Below are 24405 nucleotides of genomic sequence, written 5' to 3'. Positions count from 1 at the left end.
CCTGCAGTGCATCTCTAGAATTAAAGAGTTGAGCCCACAAATAGGACAGAATCCAATTTATACTAAAATTCTGAACATTTTATCGGAGTCAACATGTTTGACATACCATGAGAATGTGTTTTAAGGAGATGTCTAGGGAACAGAGAACTCAGTTCATGGCCTTCTGCTTTCAAAATAGTCTTTTTGATCAGTGACCAGAGACCAGGGACAATGGGACTGGTCCATGTGATGCAAAGAACATTTTCCAAGCAAGTATACATTTTGCCCACAAGAAATCTCAACCCCAAATCTTATATTTAAATATACTGAAAACAAGGACCTGGAAACTATTAACAATTCCATTTCCTTCCTTCAAGGAAATCTGCAGCAGCTTTCTTGAAATATTGCTATAAGGCCAAAACAACTGTTGTCCTCCAAGTCCAAGGGAACAGCCTCATCTTCTAGGGAAGCCTTTGAAACAGAGCGCATAAGGCAGGCACAACATTACAAACTGGCATAAAGTACCTTTTTTTGATTTGTTTATGTTTTACTCTTCCAGGGAACAAGTACTGGAAAGTGACCACAAAAAAAAAGTTTGATAAACAATTAGAGTGACCTATAACAAAGGGTAAAAGGCTGAAGTTAGCATTTTTTAATTGTAACAATTCAAAGACTTTCTACAATGCGTGCTAAATTCAGATTTCTACATCAAAACTCACAAATTTAATTCTTAGCCTTTCTCTCTTTTCCAGTCCATGATTAGGGATGTTACTCCAGGGACCTGAGAAGGAAAGTCCCTGGCGTCCCATTCAATTCATTCAGTCTGTTTCACTGTTTGCTTATCTCCTTCTATGAGACAAATGTTCAAAGGAAAAAGTGAAAGATTTCATTCTTTCTTGTTAACAGAGAAAAATTCTGCTGTCCATTGTTTCACATATCACATTAAAAAAAAAAAAACCCTAGCACTTAAAGGAAAGTTTTCCCCACTTAATTTTTCTAACCCAAATGGGGAAAAATAATCTCAAAAGTTCAAAATTATTTAGAAGCAAGGGAAAGAGGTTTTGAACCTGTCTCTCTGCTTCTTCCTACCCACCTCCCCCTAACCATTCCAAAACTTTGAAGCTCCATAAAATGGGCTGGGCAGGGAATAGCCCGGTAACCTTAGGCTCCCTAAACAAATGAGCTCAGCCATAGTCAAAACATTCCACTTGCTCACATGGCACTTTAGATACTCCAACCTTTGGACTCCATAGTATATTTACCAAAATGATTATCCATATGGCCAGACATAATACTTTGAATTCCTAAATCAACCATCCTACACATTTATTCATTTTCTTTAGTGCTACCAGTGAACTTTCAACAGAGAGGGACCGAAAAGGATAGCTTTGCAAGATCCAACATCACCACAGGTATATGTTGTAACAAAACACAGGGTTAGGTAATCGTTTCTTATATCATTCCTACCATAGCAGGATCCTATGCAAACTCTCCTTGCCCTGGAAATTGCAAAACTTACAGGAAATCTTTAACCACCTACATAGGTGAACTACTGCCAGGAAAAATGAGCTGTAAGCATTTTAACTTTAAATTGTATTAACTAAGTTGTTTATAACAGGATCTCACCTCAATTGTCTCAAAATCACACGTGCTTTTATAATATTTGGTGGGAACAGTCAAGGAGGTAATATATCTTTACCCTCTGCCTTGGACAAAAAAAAAAGATGTTGAATCTTTAGTCAGACAAAGCTATCTGTAAATTAATGCAAATTATAGGCAGCAAAAAAGTAACATGAAATCGTATTTATATATATGGTTTACATGTCCTTTAGTTTGTCAGAGAATATCAGAAGATGAAGAAAGTAGGTCTATAGAACCTCTTATGTCTCAAAAAGTAGAATACTTTATAGAGTTTTAACCTTGTTTTTAAAAAAATGTCTGCAGGTATTTCTGAAAGAACTGATTGCTAGAAATATTAAAATAATACTTTTTGATGGAGTAGAGGATGGAAAATTATATGCACAAACTATGAACCTATTATACTTTATGGAATCTGTAACCAGGAAATATTCATTGGATTTAAAAAAATCACCAAGACACCTAACATTTTCATCAGTCCCACCCATTCCTATTGGTGCCAATTTTGCGTTTAGCACATACACCACTTACTGTGAGTCCGTCATGCCCCTGGCATATACTCAGTGAAGATGAACATAAGGCTACACTGTAACATTCCTTTTTATATAAATATCAGCAAAATAATATTAAGAGCAAATACAACCCGCACCTCCAGGTACATAGAGGGAAAATTTTAAAGCAACCATTTTTAATCAGCCCACACTCCAAATATTTGCCAGCCTAGCAACATTTTTAGGGACCTTAAGTATATAGGAGCTTGTTCTTTTATGACGCTGAATTAGCTCACAGGGGAGCTTGTTACTGTTCAAGATTGCCAAATGCTGTGGGTCTATACCCCTAGTCTGGAGAGGCAGACTATAGTAGTAGAGAAAAGAATGAGCTTGCAGTTAGGATATCTGAATTTTTAGTCCTAGATCTGCTTTAATCTCTATGACCTTGGCCAAGTCATAATTTTAATTCTAACAAACAAATATTAATTGAATACCTAGCACATGATCCCTGCCCTTTCTGAGCTTATAGACTAATAAAGAACACAGTATGTGTCATATAACTCAAATATAAGCTAAGGAACAGAAGAAGCAACTGTCGGACAGGAGTGCTGGATTTGGAGACAAAGGACGTAGGTTCAAATCTTAGCTCTGATAGTTATATGTGTGATCTTGGGGCAAGTCATAGATCATCCATACCTCAGTTTCCTCATCTGTCAAATGAAAGGTTTGGACAAATGAGCACATAGTTGTTCTCTTGTAATGTATCTATGATCCTCTAAGAGTCAGTTAGTTGAGACATTTGAAAAGGGAAAGGGAAGAATTAGGGAAAGTTTTTTGGAGAAAGTGGCATCTGAGTTGGATCTTGAAAGCAGGGAGGGACTTCAACAAAGGGAGAAAAAGATCTTAAAATTAATCTATGCCAAGCAAATAAATTGAGAGTTGTTGTGGGAGAGGTGAACAAAAACACAGGGGAAAGAGAGTGGTCCACTTCTGCTGAAATCACAATGCAGGGGAAAATAGAAACCGAGACTGGACCAGACTGCAGTTAAATTATGGTGAGCACTGAATGCTAAGATTCTGTTTTAAGTTTTATTTGGTAGGTAATGGGGATCCACTGAAAGTCCCTGAGTAGAATGGAATCAGGGAAGTGCATCCAGAAGCCTATTGCGTACCAGTGTGGAGTAGATAAGAAATGGGGTAGACCAAATAAAGAGTAGCCAGTTAGGAGGTTATTATAATAGTTTAGTCAAGAACAGATAAAAACTTGAACCATGGGGGCTACAATGTGGAAAAAGAGGTGAGACCCTTTTAAAATAATATTACATAAATAGAAATGATAAGACTTGTCAAGTTATTGTTTAGTAGGGTAAGAGAAAGAAGAACTGAAGAGGAATCTAAAGTTATGGCCTTGAGTGACTTGGAGGATGGTAGTGTTATCTAACTTTACCATAGCTGGAGAAATTACAGGGAAGAGAAGGTTTTAAGTGTAGGATGATCATCAGTTCAGTTTTGGATATGTAAGATCATCTAGCTGGAGAAATTCAATAGAACTGGATACAGAGTGTTGCAACTCTGAGGAGAGGTTGTTGGTGGAGGCAGATTTTGGAGTTCCCTGAAGAGTGGTGACAAATAAGACAGAGAAGAGTTGAGACTTCCAAGTTGGGGCAGAAGGTTAGAGAAGATAAATGTTTAAAAGATACAGGTTTAATTCTTCAGATATTAATTTCCTCATCTGTCATATAATGGGATTGGTTCAGATGAATTGTGAGGATACTTCCAGATATATAATCTGATGAAAATGAGGCAATTTTAGACAAGATGATCCCTAAAGTTTGGTCCTGCTTCAATATCAAGACATCTCAAACAATTCAAAGCATACACATCTGTGATCCATTTAGTGATATTTTCAGTTGCAAGTATTCTTCTACTTACATCCATTTATTACACACTAATGAACCCAGGGCATAATTTCAGAGCAAAGGTTCAATTTAATTCAACTAATTTTTTTTAATGCATATAGGATGCCCAGAAATATTAGGCAAGATGAGTCAGGGCTATGGAGTAAGACAAGTGCTACCAGTCCTCCAGGACTTTATCTCTTACTCTACTTTCCACACAAAAAAAGTTTTGATTGGGAAAGGAAATAGTATAATTAAACTCTAATCAAGGAGCAAGCTCCTTCTAGTCATTGAGAATAATTTTCTGATTTTGAAGGGACCCATGAGGAACATCCCATAAGGATCAAACCAATAGTTTCTCAAAACACTGCCCTCTACCAAAAAAAAATAAAGATCCCATTCCTTTTACAGTAGGAAAAAGAATCAAATGAATCTCCATCACCTTCCAAGAAGGGAATTCCCTCCATCCAATATGGGAGCAACTTATCTATGATTTGGCAAATAAATCCTGATAAGTTATGTGATTTATCCAGAACCAGAGAACACTAAGACTCAGTAGAACTTGAACCCAGTTCTTTCTGACTCTAAGCCAAGCATTGCATCAACTAAATTAATCTGCCTCTAGAAGGATGTTAAACCATACTGCCCCCTTCCATGAGGATGAACAATATAAATCCTTTAGCCAAAAACAAAGCTACCATCAAAAATAGGCCAACAAAAGTTTGTAATAGCTCTTCAGTGCTTAATGACTTTTGAAAAATGAAAGAAGTCTTTCCCCTGGGCGCTGAATATGATACAAAAAAACTAAAGGTATAAACATAATTTATGGCTTTTGGAGGCCATCTTTGACCCAGATGTAGGTTTAAACAGCAACAAATAAGTCATTTATAATTTTGTATCCTACTTCTTGACTAGAATCATCTTTTCAACTATTTAACTGCTCAATGGGTTTCGTCCTCCTTTTTCTTTACACTACTCCAAGTCACGCAACCTCAGAACAAAATTAGGAATATTATCAACACAGGAAAGCATTTAAATTGCAAATGATGCAACAAGGGTTAGCTACAGAAATGTATGTGGGCTTTCTTTATAAGAATTATTTTACAAATGTATATATCATTTCACAAATAATTAATAAACTATCTTCTTATAAATTTGACCTGATACATTTTATATACATGGCAATTCATTTTAAAAAATAGAGCAAAAACCTAGAGCTTTGAAAGAACTGTTTTACTCAATGTTCCTTTCAGATGTGTCCATTGTTATTCAGTATCATCACCTCCAGTTTCTTTATCAAACTAGCAGTTCAGAACAGCAGGATCATCTTTCTTCTAGATAGAGAAATCTTAATTCATATGTAGGTTTTTCTCATATTAAAAAAAAAACGACAATAATAAAACAAAATTCCATTGTGTTTGTCTCCTATTCTCTTCACAAATAGGGGAGGGAAGAGGAGGTTGAAAACAGCTCTAAGAACAACCTCGCTGTTCAGCAATTCATGAATCAACAAAGTATAGTACTGCTATTTTCTTAACATGCAGAACACAATTAAAAAAAAAACTTTCTTTGAAACAAATCTTTTTTTTTAAATTAAGCATTACTATTACAAACTCCAAAACTTATACTACTAGAATTATTATAAATACGTGAATGGCTAATGATAATAGCTAATATACTACCTTTAGGCTTGCAAAGTGTTTTACATCCATTATCCCATTTGATTGTCATTATAACTCTGAAAGGTATGTGATATTATTAACTCCATTTTACAGATGAAGAAACTGAAGCTTAGAGAAGCGAGGGGCCCAAGGTCAACTAATAAGTGTGAGAGTCAGCATCTGAACCCAGGACCTTCTGACTCCACGTTCAGTGAATATTCTTTTAATTGTTAAATCAAGTTGCCTCTCAATGGATATGGGCATGCCCAGCGGTACAGATTACAATCCATCCACAAAAAAAGATGTTGTACATGCTTTCTCTGGTTTCAGGTTTCTGTTGCTCTCAGTGACCCTGATCCAAACATCCCCCACCTTCCAGTGACCCAAGACACTGAGGCTTTGAAGACAGCCCAAATACCCTCGGAAGAGTGCCCCTCACAGAAACAAGCCTATGCCATCATTAAGTTTCCCTTGACCACTGAGTCTGCTATGAAGAAGATTGAGGACAACACCCTAGTCTTCATTGTGGATGTCAAGACCAACAAGCATCAGATCAAGCAGGCCATAAAGAAGTTGTATAGCATCGATGTGGCTAAGGGCCACTGATCCGGCCTGATGGAGAGAAGAAGGCCTATGTCCGTCTTGCTCCAGAGTATGATGCTTTAGATGTTGCCAACAAAATTGGAATCATCTAACTTGCTGTGTCCCATTCCACCTACAATGAAAAGTTTTCCAGAATAAAAAAAAGAGAATATACTATTTGTGTTTATCATAATCTCTCTGTGGAGGGTTAAGAATGCTTTGTTTGAAATTTTTTAACTGGTCAAAGATAAGAAATCAAAGAGCATATTCTGACAGGATAACTTAGAATGAAATTAGAGTCTCTCTTGGTATTGACACTCTCATCAGAAATACTGACCAGTGCAAGACTTCATAGATATCTTAGCAGATAAGTGGTTAATAACTTTACCCTTATATAGCAACTGTAGATTTATAGAATTAAAAGGACAAAAAATGAAGAAGGGATATAGTTGAGTTTGAACTGCTAATATCTTGAATCTTGAAACTGAAAATCTTGAAAACAGAAAAAACTACATATGATGCATTATTCCATTCCTCTCTCCTCTCTCAAGTGCTGATAAAAAAAATAAAAATCATGAGATAGTGGGAAACTGCAGCTCTAAAGGGATAATATTCCTGCATTCCTATTCCTGAGCACATGATACAGCTGTTTATGAGTCTAGAGTGAAGTCACATGCCATATCTTCTCCTCCACATACTTACACAGGCTAACAACTGAGATAGATATGACTGAGTTGCTCAGGCAAATGTGGATGTTTTTGTTGATGTTGTTCTTGTCACTAATGTAGGAAATTTTTAAAGAGAATTTCAGAATCTGAATTCAAATTGTCCAGCCATATTGTAAATTTTAGAAATAACTGAACATGGCTGATCAGGTTTAGTATCTATTAATAACAAAGTCAGAATAAAAATTCACCAATTCATTCTTGGTTTCAAAGCCTTTTCTGAAAAAAAAATACATCAAGTGAAATTATAAAGTGAAAGGGGCTCTTTAACAGAGAAGATAATAAACTTGATATTGTCCTTTAAAAGCTATAGGCATCACTAACACTGGCTTAGGCAGAATTTACTTAAATTCTACTCTCAATATTCCATTGAGTTTAGCATGCATTTTTAAAAGCACTTCCTATTTCCAAATCACTAATGCCAATGATAGATTACCAAGACAAAAAAATGATCCTAGTTCTTAAGTTATTTTATACTGGAGGACCAGCTGGTTCAGAAAATGATTGATCATACAGTCTCTTTACATATAAATATCCATAGTTAATAGTATCGGAAATGGGCCTATTTGGAATATAAGCAATTATTTTTATATTTCTAAATTCCAATGTGTGAGGAGTAGCTAATCTTAATGAAGAAAAAAAGAAGATACTAAAGGAAGACAGTAGTGTGCCAAAGCAGCTGTTTTGCCATTTCATTTTGTGTTATAAAAACCACATGCAAGATGTAAATAAAATAGTCATTGGTCATTTCATTATACAAATACAATAGATTTGGTAGGATTTTATAGCTCAGGAGCATAAAAAGCTTTATTTATTACAGGACTAAGTAGCCCAACAAATACATTAAGCGTATGTTAGAAGAATCACTCTAATACATGAATTTCTTCAAATTTCTTCATTTCAACTCCTGCATTTTGGTGGCTATTATAAATGTTCAGTTCAATGAAATTCAGAATTATATATTTTCTTCACATAATTCTGATTCCAGTTTACTTAGATGCAAAACTGCATTGTTTTCAATATCTGTATTAATCTATATTGTAAAGGACAATCTCCTAAGCTTTCCTTTTCAATTATAGTTTCAAAAGTTCAGAGACAAAAACCACATCCTACAAATACAATTACTCTTGCTGGACTTAAACCTTCCTAATTCCTTCAAAACATACGATACTATGATTTGGACTTCTGATCTTCTACAACTTAAAAGATTATGAACTCCTGATACTACTAAGATGCAAGCAGAAACTTACTTGCAATAAGAATCAAAACGAACTTGAACCACTGGTACCAAAGAAATCAGACTCCTCTACTCATTTTTTTTTTCATTACATCTCCCTGTCCCAATCCACTTTACTCCTGAGTAAAAACATCAGGGGTTCTCCACATTTCAAATGCACTATCATAACAAGCATAAACCTTTCTTAAAACTGCCAGATATTTCTACTGTTATAATTTTAAATAGTCCAGAAAAATTAAATTCCCAATGGCAATAAAAACAATAAAAGATATATTTAATCTCAGCAGTTGGATATGCAGACCAAGAATATGAGCTCAAAACTTCAATCTTTTACTTAAGACCTTTGCCAACTTAATTAAGGCACATCCCTTAACAACTCTGGCCCTCAGAGTCCTCATAGGTAAAACGAGGGAGTTGAGCTAGGAGTGGGGCACCTGCAGCCTTGAGGTCACATGTGGCTTCTAGCCTTCGGATTTCAAAGGTCTCCACTGTCATCTGAAAACTTGAATATTCAGACAAAAAGATGATATGAACATTTCCTAAAAACACACAGGGGAAAGACCGCAAAAATTTCATTATTTCTATCAGTTGGGCCAACACTTTAACAGAAAACTTCATCACTTACAGTAAAGAGAAAGTGAAAAGCAGAACTAGGACAATGTGTTTATTAGAAATAAAGTTTGCCAATTTCTTCCCCTTTCTTTTAATGCCCACCAGAATTCTTTGAGTTTTCAGCCAACACGTGAAATAAATTAATTATTATAAAATAAATACCAATCTGCCCAGGTGACAGAAACTTTAATGGCACTGAAAGGCTGTGCATTTATAAAACAAACAAACTAATTGTACAAAAAGAAGCAATGGGGAATGGTGGACAGGTTAATGGAAGTGAAGTAAGGCAAACCTGGGTTCAAATCTTGCCTCAGACACTTAAGCCCTGGTGACCCTGGGCAAATTTAAAATGAGGGGGTTAGACTTGTTCCTGCTTTCAATGTGGTATAAACAATCAATAACATGGTTCCTATTGCTAGTTAATTAGAAATAATAAAAATATATAGACAAAGAAAAATCTATGATTATGCTTCCCCCCAAAGTCATATTTGATAGTACTGAGAATCAGGATGTATTTATAACAGCTGTTTATCATCTCTGGTTTAATGAGTCTTCTTAGATATAACAATAAGTATTTTTTTTCAGGTTTGGAAGTATATTCTGTTTTTCCATCTGCTAGAATTAATATATAATTTTTCTCCTCATGTCATATGCAAAACATACAAAAATCTTATGTTTTTAAAATTCTGTAACAGTTGCTAGTACCCCAAACACTAGGTTTTGGATCCACCATCATACAGTACAGGAAAAGACACATGTAACCTCAGCCACTGCATTTAGAATTCAAGGACCTGTGTTCAAAATCAAGGATTGTTATTTGACACCTTTGTGAAATTTTAATTCTTTGCCCTCTGTAGATCTTAGTTCTCTAACATGTAAAATAAAAGCAGTGAGATAGACCATCACTTCTGAAACTTTTTGCTCTCAGAAACCCTATACATGCTTAAAAATTGATGACCCCCTCAAAAGAGCTTTGTATTCTGTGATTTACATCTATGGATATATACAGTATGAGAAATTAAAAGTTCTAGTTTTTAAAAACATTTATTAATTCATTTAAAATAACCATAATAAACCAATCACATATTAACACAAATAACATTTTAATGAAAATAATTTTTCAAAACAAAAAATTAATGAGGTGAGTAGCATTGCTTTTTATCTTTTTGCAAATCTCTTTAATGTCTGATTTAATTTTATTTAAGACAGCTGGATTTTCATATCTGCTTCTGCATCCATTTTGTTGTGATAGTTTTGTCTGAAGAATATGAAGAAATCCAGCTTCACAAAGATAAGCATTTGGAAAATGGAGGAGCATTTTAATAGGCAAATAAAGTCTTAGTATTGTTGTGAAAATAATTTTGACCTCCCAGATCCCTATGGGGCCACGGTCCATACTTTGGGCACCTCTGGATTACATGGTATCAACTTTCTTCTCCATGAGTTGTGTGTTATGTAGATAGGTCCATTCAGTTACCAGAGCCCATCACTTGCATTTGTACCTCTGTTCCCCCTCAAGCCTCAGCACTTCATGCTGCCTCTCTAAATCCCAGTCTTTCTTCAAGTTCTATTTCCCGTGCAATCTTCCCAGATTGCTCCAAAACACAGCGATCTCTCGCTCCTCTGAACACATAATGTCTGTACTGCTCATTTGGCACTTAATCATGTACTATGTTTTGTTCTATTGTTCTTTAACTGTTACACTATTTTCAACTCTGCCTCTCCAAGTAAGTTTTAGTCCTGGCCCTCGAGGATATTATGTATTATACTTCTTTGTAATGCCCAAGGCAGGAATTGACATTCAGTAAATATTTTTGAATGAATGAAAAAAATAGAAATGTGATTTTGAAACGTCTCATGCTTTTTGAATTGTGATTTAGCTAAAGGTAGGGCTTTTGATAGGCTCAATTATCCAAAGTATCTCCCAATCCATCCAGGACTTCTTAAAAAGCTTCCGTGCCATGAATAACTCAACTAAAGTGGTTGAAAGACCACACAGGTTACAGAGGACACGAGAGCAGTTTGCCAAGGACAAGGAAAGCTTCATTATCTTTTGAATATAAGAGAAAAACCCTACTAGCCTTGAAAGTTGAGCAGCACAGGAGGACTATCAAGGGAAAAAAAAGGAGGGGAAAGGGAGTAGGAAGAAGAAAATGAGTAAAGGAAAAACCAAGAATAAAGAGGCAGTAGAGGGGGTAGTAGATGGAATTCAAGACCGAGGTTGGATTGTTGTAAGGATAAGAAAATATTTGTAAAGTGCTTTGAAAACTTTAAAGTGGGATATAAATGCTAGATTATGAAGACTGAATGAATTTTTGAAATGAAGATCAGAAGCAGACACCGAGATGATGAGCCGCAAACAGCTTAATCAATTAACAAGAATTCATTATGTACTTACTATGTGCCAAGCATTGTGTTTGCACCAAAAACACACACAGAAAGCAAAAAGTCTTCAAGTTTACCCTCTAATGAAGAGAGAGCCTATATCTATATATGGACGCACAAGATACTTACAAATTACAAAGTAACCTCAGAGGGAAGGTACCAGCAGCTGGGGATGGATGGGCAGTGAAGAGAGTGAGTAAGCAGGTGGCAAGGGAAGATAGGTGGAGAGGGCCCTGACCAGGAAAAGCCTCTTGTATGTGATGCTTGAGCTGAATCTTGAAGAAATCTGGGAATTTTAAAGGCTGAAGATAAAGAGGGAGGCATTATGGTCATGGAGGCCAGCCGCTGTAACGGTATGGCCATGGGACATAAGGAACACAGCAAGAGGGCTGGGGTGTGGCTTGACCACAGAGGGAATGCAGAGGAATAATGTGCAAAAAAAGCTGGGAAAATAAGAGGGAGACAGGCTGTGGAGGGTTTTAAATGCCAAGGGAGTTTATATTTGATCCTAGAGGTAACAGGGAGGAGGGACTAGGGTTTATTGAATAAGGAAGAGAAGGTTGTGATCCAAGCGTACTTCAGGAAAATCACTCGGTGGCAAGTATGGAGGATAGACTGAAGGAAGAGGAAAGAGACTGATTCATAAGCTATTGTATTATAGAATAGGCAAGAGATAATGGGGGGTCTGAAGCAGGGTAGTGACTGTGAACAGAAAGGAGACAGCTGTGAGACATGTACAAAACTTGGTAACTTCCTGGATATATGAAGTAAGTGAGAACAAAAAGCTGATATCGACAATGAGGTTTTGGACCTAGGTAAGGATATGGATGCCTTCCAACTGAAATAGGACAGTTTAGAAGAAGGGTGGATTTAGGGAGAAATGTAATATTATGTTTTAGAGAAGCAAATGGCAGTGACAAGTGAGATCAGAGAAAAACAGGTCATAAAAGGTGACAGTAAATACAACTATTCTTCTAGACTACCATCCTACATATTCAGTGGCTCCCGAGAGTATCACTGCTTTAAACTGCCTGCGTGTCAACGGCAGGACACCTCTGTGAAGGAAGGAGAAGAACAAGGCCAGCTAAATTTTACACACTTTAACAGTTCTGGAAGACATCAATATATGACAGTCAGTTTGGTATAACTTTCAGAGTGATGACCTTGAATGTCCAAGGGGTTAAATTATGCTCACTGTGCCCTCAGGAAGGGAGGAGAGGGAAAAAACATTTAAATAGCAACTACAACTAGGCACCATGCTAACTAAGCTGGTTACAAAAATAACACTAAGGCAGAGGTAAAGTGACTTGCCCGGGGTAGTAGCTTGCAGTAGATAACATTTAGATAGTGCTTACCATGTTCCAAGAACCATGCCAAATGCTTTACAATGATCACATTTGATCCGCATAACAACCCTGCAAGGTAGGTGCTATCATCAGCCCCATTTCACAGACAAACAAGCTGAGGCAAACAGTGGGTAAGTGACTGCCCTATGGGGTCACATAGCAATTAAGTATCTGAGGCTAGCTATGAAATCAGGTTTTCCTGATTCCAGGCCCAGAACTCTATCCATGGCAACACCTAGTTTCCTCTATGTACTAAGGCAATATAATATTTACATACATTTTAGAAAGACTAGGGAAAGCAAAACACTAACACTTACCTCCCAGAATCATTTCAAGGATCAAATGAAATAATATTTGCAAATACCACTTAGTACTGTGGCAGCACATAGTAGGAATTAATTACAATTATTAAATAAACCCTTTATTAGTAGCATAGATCATAGGATCAAAGTGCTGGAAGGGACCTTGAAGGTCATTTAATCCATCCTCTTCATTTTAAGATAAGCAAATTAATACCAGTGAGGAACTGGCAAATGCAAGGGTTATAGTTCAATTTTCTGGGAAATCCATTTATGTTTATATTAGGCAGGCTGTGGAACACTCCATTCTCTTAATTATCAGGAAACTAATATAATGAGCAATGGGGTGAGGGCACACATCAGAGCTGATTTTTTTTTTCTAAAAACACAGATTTAGCTTTATCATGAAATTAAATGGCTTGATACAATTCTGTGTTTATACACTCACTTGAAAGGAAATTTTTTTGGGGGAACAAATATATTCTATCCTGCCCCCCCCCCCCCGCCCCTTGCTCCCTTTCCCTCCCTGAGAACATTGCAAGATTTATGTTATTTAGAGACCTTGTGAAGTTCTTTAAATAGAAATACCATATACTTTGGTATGGCTATCTCTGACGGCAGGGAGATGGCCTAGATAATCTCTTAAGGTCTCTTCCAGGCAATGATGTTATGAAGTGATTCTTATCTCCATCTTTCTTACCTAAGAATAATACCCATGTGGAGACAGCAGAGTTCTTATATTGACGTTCTGCCTTCAGGATAGAGTCCCGATGAATTCAAGTGATTATAGGAATATAACACATTTGTTCTGACCCATCCTAGTCATTTCATTTAAGTTAGCCACAAGATTCCCGACTTTTTCAATGCTATTAAATGTAAATAATTTCATCATTACAAACTCTAACAGGAGACTGGGTGTTATTTGTATATACTTGTTTCTTCTCAGGATTTTGATACTATTGTGGGGTATACATTCAGTGAGATCTTTGTGGCTACAAAGTAATGATTTTCCCCTGCTGTAAGTAAATAAATCCTTTCCCTAAAACATCACACACCTCATATACTATCTGCATTCTTAATGTTATGTAGACTTTATAAGACTTCTTAAGTACTTGCTCCTCTATAGGCACAAACTACATATCCACACCCACATGCATCTTCACACTGTTTCTTCTCCCTCAATTCAAGCCTTACATGAACTCCACAATTCCATGAATCAGCAATCTGTTTGCAGTTATTAAACTGTATTTTAGAAGGGAATCTTTCTACATTTTGGGTGTCTATCAATAAGAGATTTATGAACGTGGTTCATAACTAGAATGTAACTCAGCACAGCTACATGCAGAGGAGATCAATGGGAGCAAATTGTGCTTGTCCGGTGATTTTTTTTTTACACTAAATGAAGCTAGGTTGCTGTGTGGATAGAGCACCAGGCCAGGAGTCAGAAAGGCCCGAATTCAAATCCAGCCATTATAAAGCACTTAACATAGGGACTAATACATAATAAATGCTACATAAATGTTTTTATTGTTATTATTATTAATTATATTATTATTATCATGAAATTGTCCAGTTTAAAAAAAGTCCATATTTCACATGTGGGAGAAATTTCAAGAAGCTTACTACAAAGTGACTATGATACAGAAAAATTAGCTTGATATGAACCTAACAAAAGACATGCCTAAAAACATAAAACACTGTACTTTCATCTGGAGATAAGTGTTCTTGCCACATAGAATGAGCATTTTAAGTTTCATGTAGGCATATTGTGGTTTTTTTTTTTAACCTTACATGGTTACAAGGAGAAAAATGCAAAGGAAGGAAATGTACTCATTTTTAAATGGGGATGCTATTAAATATATATATATATATATATATATATATATATATGTATGTACAGCTATAGTTCATATAAGAAAGTTTATTTTTCTTGAGATTCAATATTATTTGTTGTTCAGGCATTTCAGTCACCTTTGAATCTTTGAGACTGTGTTTGGGTTTTTCTTGGCAAAGATAATAAAGTGGTTTGCCACTTGCTTACCCAGCTCATTTTACAGATGAGGAAACTGAGGTTTTAAAAAATATATATGAGGCAAAATTGAGGTTAGTGACTTGCTCAGGATCGCACTGCTAGTGTCTGAGGCTCAATATGAACTCAGGAAGATAAGTCTTCCTGACCCAATGTCTAGTCCTCTATTCACTAAGCCACCTAGCTGCCCTATATTTATTATTAACAATCATTAAATATTCACAATGAGCTAGGAACTGTGACATAGGGCAGGGAGATTATTGAAAACAAGCAGACTAAGGTTCCTGTTTCTTTAGGAAAAAAAGAAAGAAAGTTCATTCCTATTTCAGATATATTTATATTGCCATTGATGGACTCTCTAAATTTAAGGGAACCTCAGAGGTTACAGGATCATAGGGGCATCAATTTAGAAATAGAAGAAACCTTTAGAGGTCATCTAGTACAACTCTCTCACTTTACAGAGGAGGAAACTGAGGCCTAAAAGTTGGAAGTGAATTGTCTAAATTCATACTAGTAAGTGGCAGAGCCATAATTCTAATCAATCAAGTACCAATGGCTCCAAACCTGCAGCTTTTGCTCCACCTTACACAAAACCAAACTCCCACACAATTCAGTAGATATGTTCATCTTAGAGATCTTTGATTATATTTATCACATAAAAATACAAAAGTTCATTTTACTACTTGCTACATCTCCTTAACCTCACCATACAATTTGTCAAATATTACTTTGTGGATCTCTGTAGTGTACAGTTAATACTTCCCAAAAGAAATTTGTCTATTGGCCTAAATATTTCAAATTTTCTATTTTTACTCATAGTATTTATTCACCAGGTTAATTTCTGGTATCTCAGAAGTCAATCTGAAAAAGCAGAGAGATAGATATTCAATTCAAAGGAAAAGTAATTTAGTATTTGAAAGGGTCTGCAGGGGAAAAAAGTTTCAAAAAATCCAGTAAAAAATATGAAAGCACTTATTTAACATGAAAAATATATTTGATTTATCTTAAAACATGTGTGGTTCTGTTTTAGTGCTGTGGATGTTTGAACAGCTACTCAGAGAGTAAAACTAGACTGGTCAGTTTCAATTTTATTTACATTCTGCCTTTCTTCATTCCTTCTAATCTAACATCAGTCTGTGATGTATTGGGACCAGAGTTCTCTTGGGAAACATTTCAATAGAAAAACATTTTCATGAAAACATTTCCATTTATATGTAATTTTTCTTCTCAATAGAAAATATTATCAACTTAATCCCCCTTTTTAAAATGAATTGCGTACTTTAGAAATACCATTAATTCACCAAGTATACAAGGATGATCTCAGCCATTTAATGTAGTTATAAATGCAGGAAAAACACTGTACTCTAGAGGCACATATTTAGCCTTTTTTGACTCTTTAATAAATGTTTGGCAATGTTATTGCCTAGGATCTCCATTCTCCATCAAGTACTATGCAGCCTATAATACCTGGAAATAAAAGTAAATACTGTTTTCAGCATCAGAACCTCTTTACAAACTTTAAAGTATCTGTCAAGGGAAATGGTAATTGAAGTTTCTTCTTACCCAGTCAAAACTACCCTCCTATTTTGGATAGGAGGGAAGGCATATGAACATTTGCTTTTGGAATGGGAGTGTAAACAGTTATATTTGCATGTATAGGAAGAAGTGGTATTGGTAAAGTCTTAGCTTAGTTCCACCCCATCCCCTGCCCATTCAGGACCTATCCTTGGCCCTGTGCTATTAAACATTTTTATGAATAACTTTGAAGCTAAGCAGTTATAATGTTGAATGACAGAATCAAAATTCAAAAATATTTTTCTACTTTGTAGGAGCAGAAAAAAAATCTTATCATTTACACTTTGAAACCCTGATGGATCTTTGATCTCATTCATCTGTGTAGCTTTTTACACTGGTACAAATCTTAAACTATCCATTATATGATTCTTCCTATGTAATTTTTGTCCATGTAATTCAAGAAATTCTCCATAGGGTAAATATGAATCACTCTGAAGGGCTTGCTCATGGTTTTTTAATTAGTTTGTGGATGTCAATGTAATACTTGGAGTAATCATTTCTTAATCCCCAATCTTGCTACACCTCCTTTTCTGGATATACATGTTCTTTTTTAAAAAAAATATTTTATTTTATTTTTAATTTGTGGAATAAAACAAGCATTTCTATGACATAATATAATCATACATTCTTAGTGTTGTTTTTTTAAGTTGGTTCTTTTGGCTAAGTCATAAATAGTAATTAGTGATAGTAAGTTATTAATGCTTAAAACCGCACTGACTTTTGGGACATCCTTTATCTTATCACTCAATCAATAAGCATTTATTAAGCCCTTACTAAGCTTAAGGCACTGGAGACAGAGACAAAGTCCAAAAGTGAAATAAGCCCTTCAAGGAAGGGGAAATAGCATGTTCCTATATAAATATATGCAGAATAAATAGGCATTGGTAAAGACCAAGGTAGGGAAAGGTGCTTAAGCTGTTTCATAAGGGATTTCGAGGAAGAGATAAGGAAAGAACTTCAGCCTTATTTACACCATGAGTACTTCCACAGCCCTCCGAGTCACCTGTATGTAGCCTCTTAGACCTGGGGGTCTTGTGTTGTTGACCTCTCTGACCATCTGGCAAAGTCTATGGACACTTTTTACAAAAATTGTTTGTGGCCTACATAACTGAAGAAAATGACGAATTTTAATTCAAAGTTAGTGAAACTAAAGGTATACTTTTTTTCCCCGTCCAAGCTGATGGATACCCTCCTCCCTTGGAAGCTATTCATGGATCAAATCCCAGATTAAGAATCCCTATTTTGGATCATGCCTTTACAATCACAGAATTGACTGAGGTGTAAAGAACATACCACTGTCTGAACACACACACACACACACACACACACACACTCCAGAAAAGAGAGAGTGTGTGTCTTGAAGGCTCTGTCCAACAAAATGTCTTCTTTGAATATATTAAGACTATATAAAATTTCATTACAGATATAATACAGATAACTTGGTTCAGAGATCCTTTATTATTTGGAATATAAATCAAGAAACAAAATTATTCAACCCTGCCATCTGCAAAATCCAAATTCCAAAGGAATTTCTTTACCTTTGATAAGGTTTGTACAGATGCTTTTTATTTGCTTGTGACATAAAGCTGATTTCACCAAGTCTCTGAATCTCTTCAATGAGATAAATGGTGAATCAAACACTAGTCTAAAAATACATATAGAAAAAAAACAAAACAAAAAAGTGTGGACAAAGAATGTACATAACCCAGAATTGAATGGGAGAAAAAAATCAGGTCACATTATATTTCAGAAACTGTGTAATGTTTTCAATGAGCAGGCGTTGCTACCTACCACAAAAGTTCATCATTTAAATTATAATATTCTCCAAATGAGTCTAAATAGTTGCAAATTACACTCTACCATGATCTCAGAAGAATCAAACTTTTAGGTGACTCAACAATTACATTTATCCATCACTTTGCAAAATGCTTGGCACATAGTAGGTATTCAATAAAATTTATTGACGCACAGATTTCTCCCTATTTCCCCATTAAATTTTAAAATCCGGTGCCACTTTCAAAAGGTCAAGTGCACAAGGACTAGGTGGGGGACATATAGCTTCACAGCACAGCAGTTCATGTGGAAGACATCTGCCCAGTTTAAAGGAACTACAAACTCACTGATGAACCAGTGTGCGTAGAAGTGGTTGAGGAAAATTCATAGAGGATTTGAACCTACCTCATAGGATAGAATTGGAGGGTTTTGTTTGTGTAAGACACATTAGACTTGTTCTACTCTTGTTAAAATGGGATAGAGGCAAATTTCAGTTCAATGTCAGGAAAAACTTCTTATCCATTAAAACTGCCCTAAAATGAAAGACTACTTTAGTTCTGGGAGATACAAATCCAGCCATATTTATGAACTCCAAGGACATGGTCATTTATCAGTGTCCAGAATTAACGCAGAACCTCATGTAACAGATGAATGTATTTTTAGAATAAAAGAATGAATAATAAGTTTGCTAAGTGGTCTTTCTTCAAAATTAGTCCTCATGCCTTTAGAACAACAAAGATGAGAGCTCTGAACTGGGGAGAGGAAATTCAGAATCCAGATACGGTTCTTAAACTAACAAACTTATATGAGTCACTTGGGTGGTAAGACCTTGGATAAGTCATTTAATTTCTTTGGACTTTGATTTCCTTTATCTATAAATGAGGGAGAATAGACTAAGATGGGCAATCCTTAAGAAATTCTTTGAGCCACAGCAGAAGAGATCTTGTCAAGGAATATGTTAATGATTTTTATGGATAGTTTCATAAAATTTATTTCACAGCTGCCTGGCTTTTTAAAGAAAATATTGAACTTTTTTTTATAACAGGATCATTATTATGAACATTAGTTGTTTAGTAATAAAGGGAAAAGTCTTAGGGCCTACTGGGGTACATTTGTCCTTACAGTCAAATAGTAGACAACTGACTTTTGAGATTGCATGCCTGCTTTTTGGGGAAAAAAAAAAAAGATTTCCCCCCCTCTTTTCTATATATCAGCCATTACCTCTAGCAACTAAAAGTTACTCTCTATCTCACTTTTGATAAGTAGCTTCTAATCTGTCCTACTCTTGAAAGTCAGGTAATTTGTATTTAATAGCTAACATTTATATAGTATTTATCCATGCTAAGTGCTTTACAATTATTATCTCATTTAATCCTCATGATAGCCCTGGGAGGTAGATGCTACCATTATTCCCATTTTACAGATGGAGAAACTGAAGCACACAGCAGTTAAGTGACTCATCATGGGTCACACAGTTAGGATGCATTTTATACTGAATTTGAACTCAGTTCTTTCCTGACTGCAGGCTCAGAGCTCCATGCACTATGGCGCCACCTAGCTGCCAACATTGTGCATGAAATCATGGTGAGTCACTTAAGAGTTTCTCCAATGAGTATAATACATGGACTTCATAACATTTATTCTGATGATTCAGAAACTGTTTTTTCTTTTTGTTCATTTTAGCTAGGCGGCCTGGTGAACAGAATAATAGATTTGAAGGCAGGAAGTCTTAAGTTCAAATCTTCCTCCAGATCCCAAGTCACTTAACCTTCTGTAAAATGGTGATAATAACTCCCAGTTTACAGGACTGTTGTGAGGACCAAATGAGATAATATAAGTAAAATGTTTTACAAAGCTGAAAGTGCTAGCTTCTAAATGACAGCATAGCTATTATAAACTATATATATATTTTAAAGTTTTGTCTAAAATCTTCTGACTCATTGAGCTATTTAGATAACTGAATTTTGGATAGGTGAGGAATTACTATGCACATAAAAAGTCTTAGTTTATTCCTTCAAAGAAAAGTGTTAGGCTTTCCTTGCCCTTTATGGCTGCATGAAAATTGATGGAGATAATTAAGAAGGAAGTGGATTGTGGAATTACAGGATGATAGAGCTGGGAGACACAGACATAATCTAATTCAAACAGCTCATTTTAGAGATGAGAAAGCAGAGGCCTAGAGAGTTTTAATCAAATATGTTGTAAGTACTAGAACTGGAATTTGATCTTTCAAATTTAGTGTACGTAACACTACACTACACCACCAATAAGGTCTGAAAGGTAAAATATGACCTGATTATACAAAGTCAAACTAAAGCACATTAAGGACCACATAGGGAAAGTCAAGCTAAAAAATTTAGACTTAATCATGTAAGCAATGGTGAGCTATTAGAGGTGGAACGCTATAAAAATAGTGGCTATTCTTTTCTTTTTGGAGACTAGTCTACATATTTCACCCACGTTACAAGAGCAGAGGCCACTCACAAGGATTCCACTGCTGACTAGCAAGGAGGAGCTTTAACCTGCTCTGTTTTTTAACCTGGGCTGCTTCATTTCTCAGTTGGCTTGAGAGTCTCATCCTCCTGGGCATGTCATATTTCTATCAAATTAATGCTTCAATTCTACTCACAACTCTCCAGCTCAAAAGATCCAGCAGTCTCAGCCTCCTCTAGTAGCAGAGATTGTAGCCATCATACTCTACACCAGTTGATTTTGAAATTAAAAATTAACATTGATAATAAAATAGGATTGATTTGTTTTTGTTTGCCACAATAAGTTCAAGAGCTAAAAGAAAAAAAAGCAAGTTTCCTTTAATGGAAGACAAACCTGAAAAATTTATTTCATTTTTACCCACTTTTCTCCCCAGTATGCTATGATGCTACAACAAATTTTGGTCAATCAGACTCTGTACCCTGGCACTGTAAAGCTTGGCTTCTCTACAGACAGGTTGACCTGGAAAAAGAACAAGAGATGCAGAAAAAAGACAAAGGCAGAGGCTCAAAATGTTGCAGTAAATAAATAGAAAGTAAGAAATAAGTAATGGATAATATATGAAGTAAGGTGAAAGGGGAGAACATTTACTTAAAATGTGGATTTAGAAGATCTTTAAATAATCTTTAAGGCAGAGGTATCAAACTCAAAGCCAGGAACTCCCCAGTGCAACCAAAACCAGAGTAAAATAAAATTGGGAAATACCTGAAAAAAAGTACAATATAACACAGATAATGTTAATTTGTGGCTTAAGTCAATATGAAAATATATAATTCATGAGACAGTGTGGCATAGTAGAAAAAAACAACAGGATGCCAGAATTACATTTTAGTCCCTGTCAGCCATGTGACTAGCTAGATGACCTTGAACCAATCACTTACCCTCTCCTGGCCTCATTGTCTTCTTTGTAAAGACATTTGTAAAAAAAATCTAATTTGTAAAATTAGAGGTTTGCACTATATCGACTCTATGGTCTTCTCCAGGATTAAAATTCTGTGATCCTAATATTGTATGTTTTAATAGTATCAGTCTACTCACAAAGGTATATACTTTTATATCCACATCCACTTTTCATCTTCACTTTCTCATGTTGTTCTTACTAGAAGCTGAGTTCACCAATTTCCACTTTCTCCACTTAACTAAGCAAAGTTGTCATCTAAGCTGTACTAGTCATAGAAGCTTATAGTTTAAATGATATTTTATGTTTTATAAAAAAACATTTCGGGGCAGCCAGGTAGCACAGTGAGTAAGAGCACCGGCCCCAGAGTTGGGATAACCTGGGATAGAATCTAGGCCCTGATACTTAGCACCACACCCAGAAACACCTGGCCAGGTAACCTTGAGCAAGTTACTTAACCCCAATTGCTTAAAAAAAACAAAACAAAACAAAACATTTCATGTATATCTCATTGGATAAGATAGCAAGGTTCATGTATTTATTACAGTGATTATATTGACTTTGTCTAATTATAATGGTTAAATGATTGGCTAGTTTATCAATATGGTTGTGACCCTGGCAAATCACATCATCCAAGACTGAAGTTTCCTCATCTGCAAAATAGGTAAGTTTTGCTCTATGATTTGGAAATTCTCTTCCCTTTAGAAAATTCAGCAACTGGTTTTTTTTAAACTATGTTATAGATAAAAAGTCTTCTGATTTACAAAGAAATACAATTTTAACAATTTTTTTTGTTGTTCAGTTGTCTAAGCTAACTCTTCATGACCCCATTTGGGATTTTCTCTTTTCCGTGCTTTAGAGCAAATTTTATAAGGCATGGGAAAAAGGGAAAAATAACAATGTTACAACATTTAATTTTAGCCATATTTACTCTGGATAAAGAAAGTCTGGTTCCTTCTCTAAGTTGTTTCTAAAATTTTAATACATTACAGATTACATTTATAACATATTATTTATTATATAGAATCCCAGAGTTAGAAGGACCTAATTTCTATTTTACTTCAAGATATTCTATAGTAGCTGAAGAGATCTGCCAAGACCAGTGTTTGTACCCAAATCTCCTATTTCTTAAGAAGGGTTAAATGGATATCTTACAAGTCATGACCTCCACATACAATTTTGCTAATTATCGTTTTATCAATTAGAATACTTTCTATCAGTCATGAAGTAAACGATGGCTATCCTTGCTTGTCATTTAGTAACATCTGGAAAACTCAAGGAGCCTTAAACCACAGTAATCATATAGAAAACATTTACAACATTAGATTTTTCATTGTAAAAAAATTTTTCTGTCTAATCACCTGCAAAATGAATCTATTTCTAAACGAGATAGAGAGATAATGTGTGTATTTAAAAGAAAGACAAATAGACTGGGATTTGGCATTGGGGAAGAAGAGGTAATTTTAAACGGAATGCCACATGCTTTACTGTGCCATTTTGGCTTTGCTTCCTGCTTGGAGTCTTTAACAGAGAAGACAAGACTCGACACCAGAGCTGCTCCATTCTACGTAAAATCCACTCCACATCTTCCAGGCAGCCCTGTCGCAAATAATTCATGTCCACTACTCCTCTATCACATTGAATACAACCACATTGTACTGCTGGAAATAGGAAACCTGATTCAGATCACACCAAAAGGTAGAAAAACATTTTTTTAAAAAACCCATCACAATGCTGCCCTAAAACAAAACAAAACAAACTCAAACCATCAATTCCTTTAGAGGAAACTAACCTCGGAAGGCGAGGAAAAAAATTTAAACTGGTATTTTGCATTGTAAAAATCGGTCTTTTAGCAATCCCACAGAAACCATACCTGTTTCTGATATTCCTACCCGAAATAATCCCTTCACATTCAAGTAGCCTATATAATCTGAAGAGTGGAAATGATAGTAGATCGAACGGTGGCATATAATGGTGATGTTCACAAAGCTAGGATTCCCCTCATGAAGGAAAACACAGAAAAACAACCTCCTTCCTGCTTCCCTTACACCACCTGCTAGAAAAAACATCAAGCTCAGGACATGAAGTAAGTAAGGGGATAGGAGAGGAATGTCATTTTGTAAACAGCAGGCTGTAATGGCCTCTCAGTGGGAGAGGGGAGAATGGGGGGGGGGGGGGCCGGACCGCTGGCGCGTGGTAGGGGCAGAAGGGTGGATCTGCAGCTGCATCAAAATTAGGCTTCAAAACAAATAAATATTTGATTTATTTAACTCTCTCTTTTCAGCTCGGGGCTGATGCCATCAGAAGACATTATTGGGTTAGGTTACTGTTTTCCAGTTTCATTAAGATGTGCCCAATTCTTGTAGAGAGAGGAGGATGACTTCCCTTCAGCTGCGCCGATTTCGTCCCTCATACTACTACTGCATCTTTGTGGGATGCCCATTTGACTGACAAGCTCCTTTAGCCAGTCACTAATCGAGTACCAACATAAAGGTGGAATTTCCCAACAAGCCAATTGGACAGAGAAAAGGGAGGTCCCACATGATTGGCATGTTATTCCGAGTAGAAAGTAGTAAACAACCTCTGTCCACTAAAGGCAGAGGTAAAAGGATGCGACATCCCTTTTCCGGGGAGGGGAGGGGAGGGGGTGGCACGGCGGCGAAAACATAACACTCAAGCTTTCTGTCTCTATCACTCTGTCTCATCCCCCCTTTTTCCCCGTTTGTCTCACCCCCACTCCGTCTGTCTGTCTGTCTGTCTGTCTGTCTGTCTGTCTGTCTGTCTGTC

The 24405-nt window shown here is 35.9% G+C and overlaps 1 protein-coding gene and 1 long non-coding RNA gene across 5 annotated transcripts in view; one reads left to right on the top strand and one right to left on the bottom strand.

Moving 5' to 3' along the window:
- IGF1R (insulin like growth factor 1 receptor) overlaps window positions 1-24405 on the bottom strand; it is a 394663-nt gene that overhangs the window by 107303 nt on the left and 262955 nt on the right. The gene's annotated exons all lie outside the window — the stretch shown is intronic.
- Window positions 22405-24405, top strand: part of LOC138169219 (uncharacterized) — a 2715-nt gene continuing 714 nt past the window's right edge. The window contains exons 1-2 of the long non-coding RNA XR_011170288.1: window positions 22405-23704; window positions 23903-24220. This is a non-coding gene — a long non-coding RNA (uncharacterized lncRNA). The remainder of the gene's footprint in view (window positions 23705-23902; window positions 24221-24405) is intronic.

Source organism: Petaurus breviceps, unplaced genomic scaffold (assembly GCF_028583685.1).
Source record: "Petaurus breviceps papuanus isolate PSGF00001 unplaced genomic scaffold, PetGlider_PUasm1.0 37, whole genome shotgun sequence".
NCBI classification, from domain to species: Eukaryota; Metazoa; Chordata; class Mammalia; order Diprotodontia; family Petauridae; genus Petaurus; species Petaurus breviceps.
Note: the sequence above shows the minus strand (reverse complement) of the source record. Positions and strands in the feature narration are given on the sequence as shown.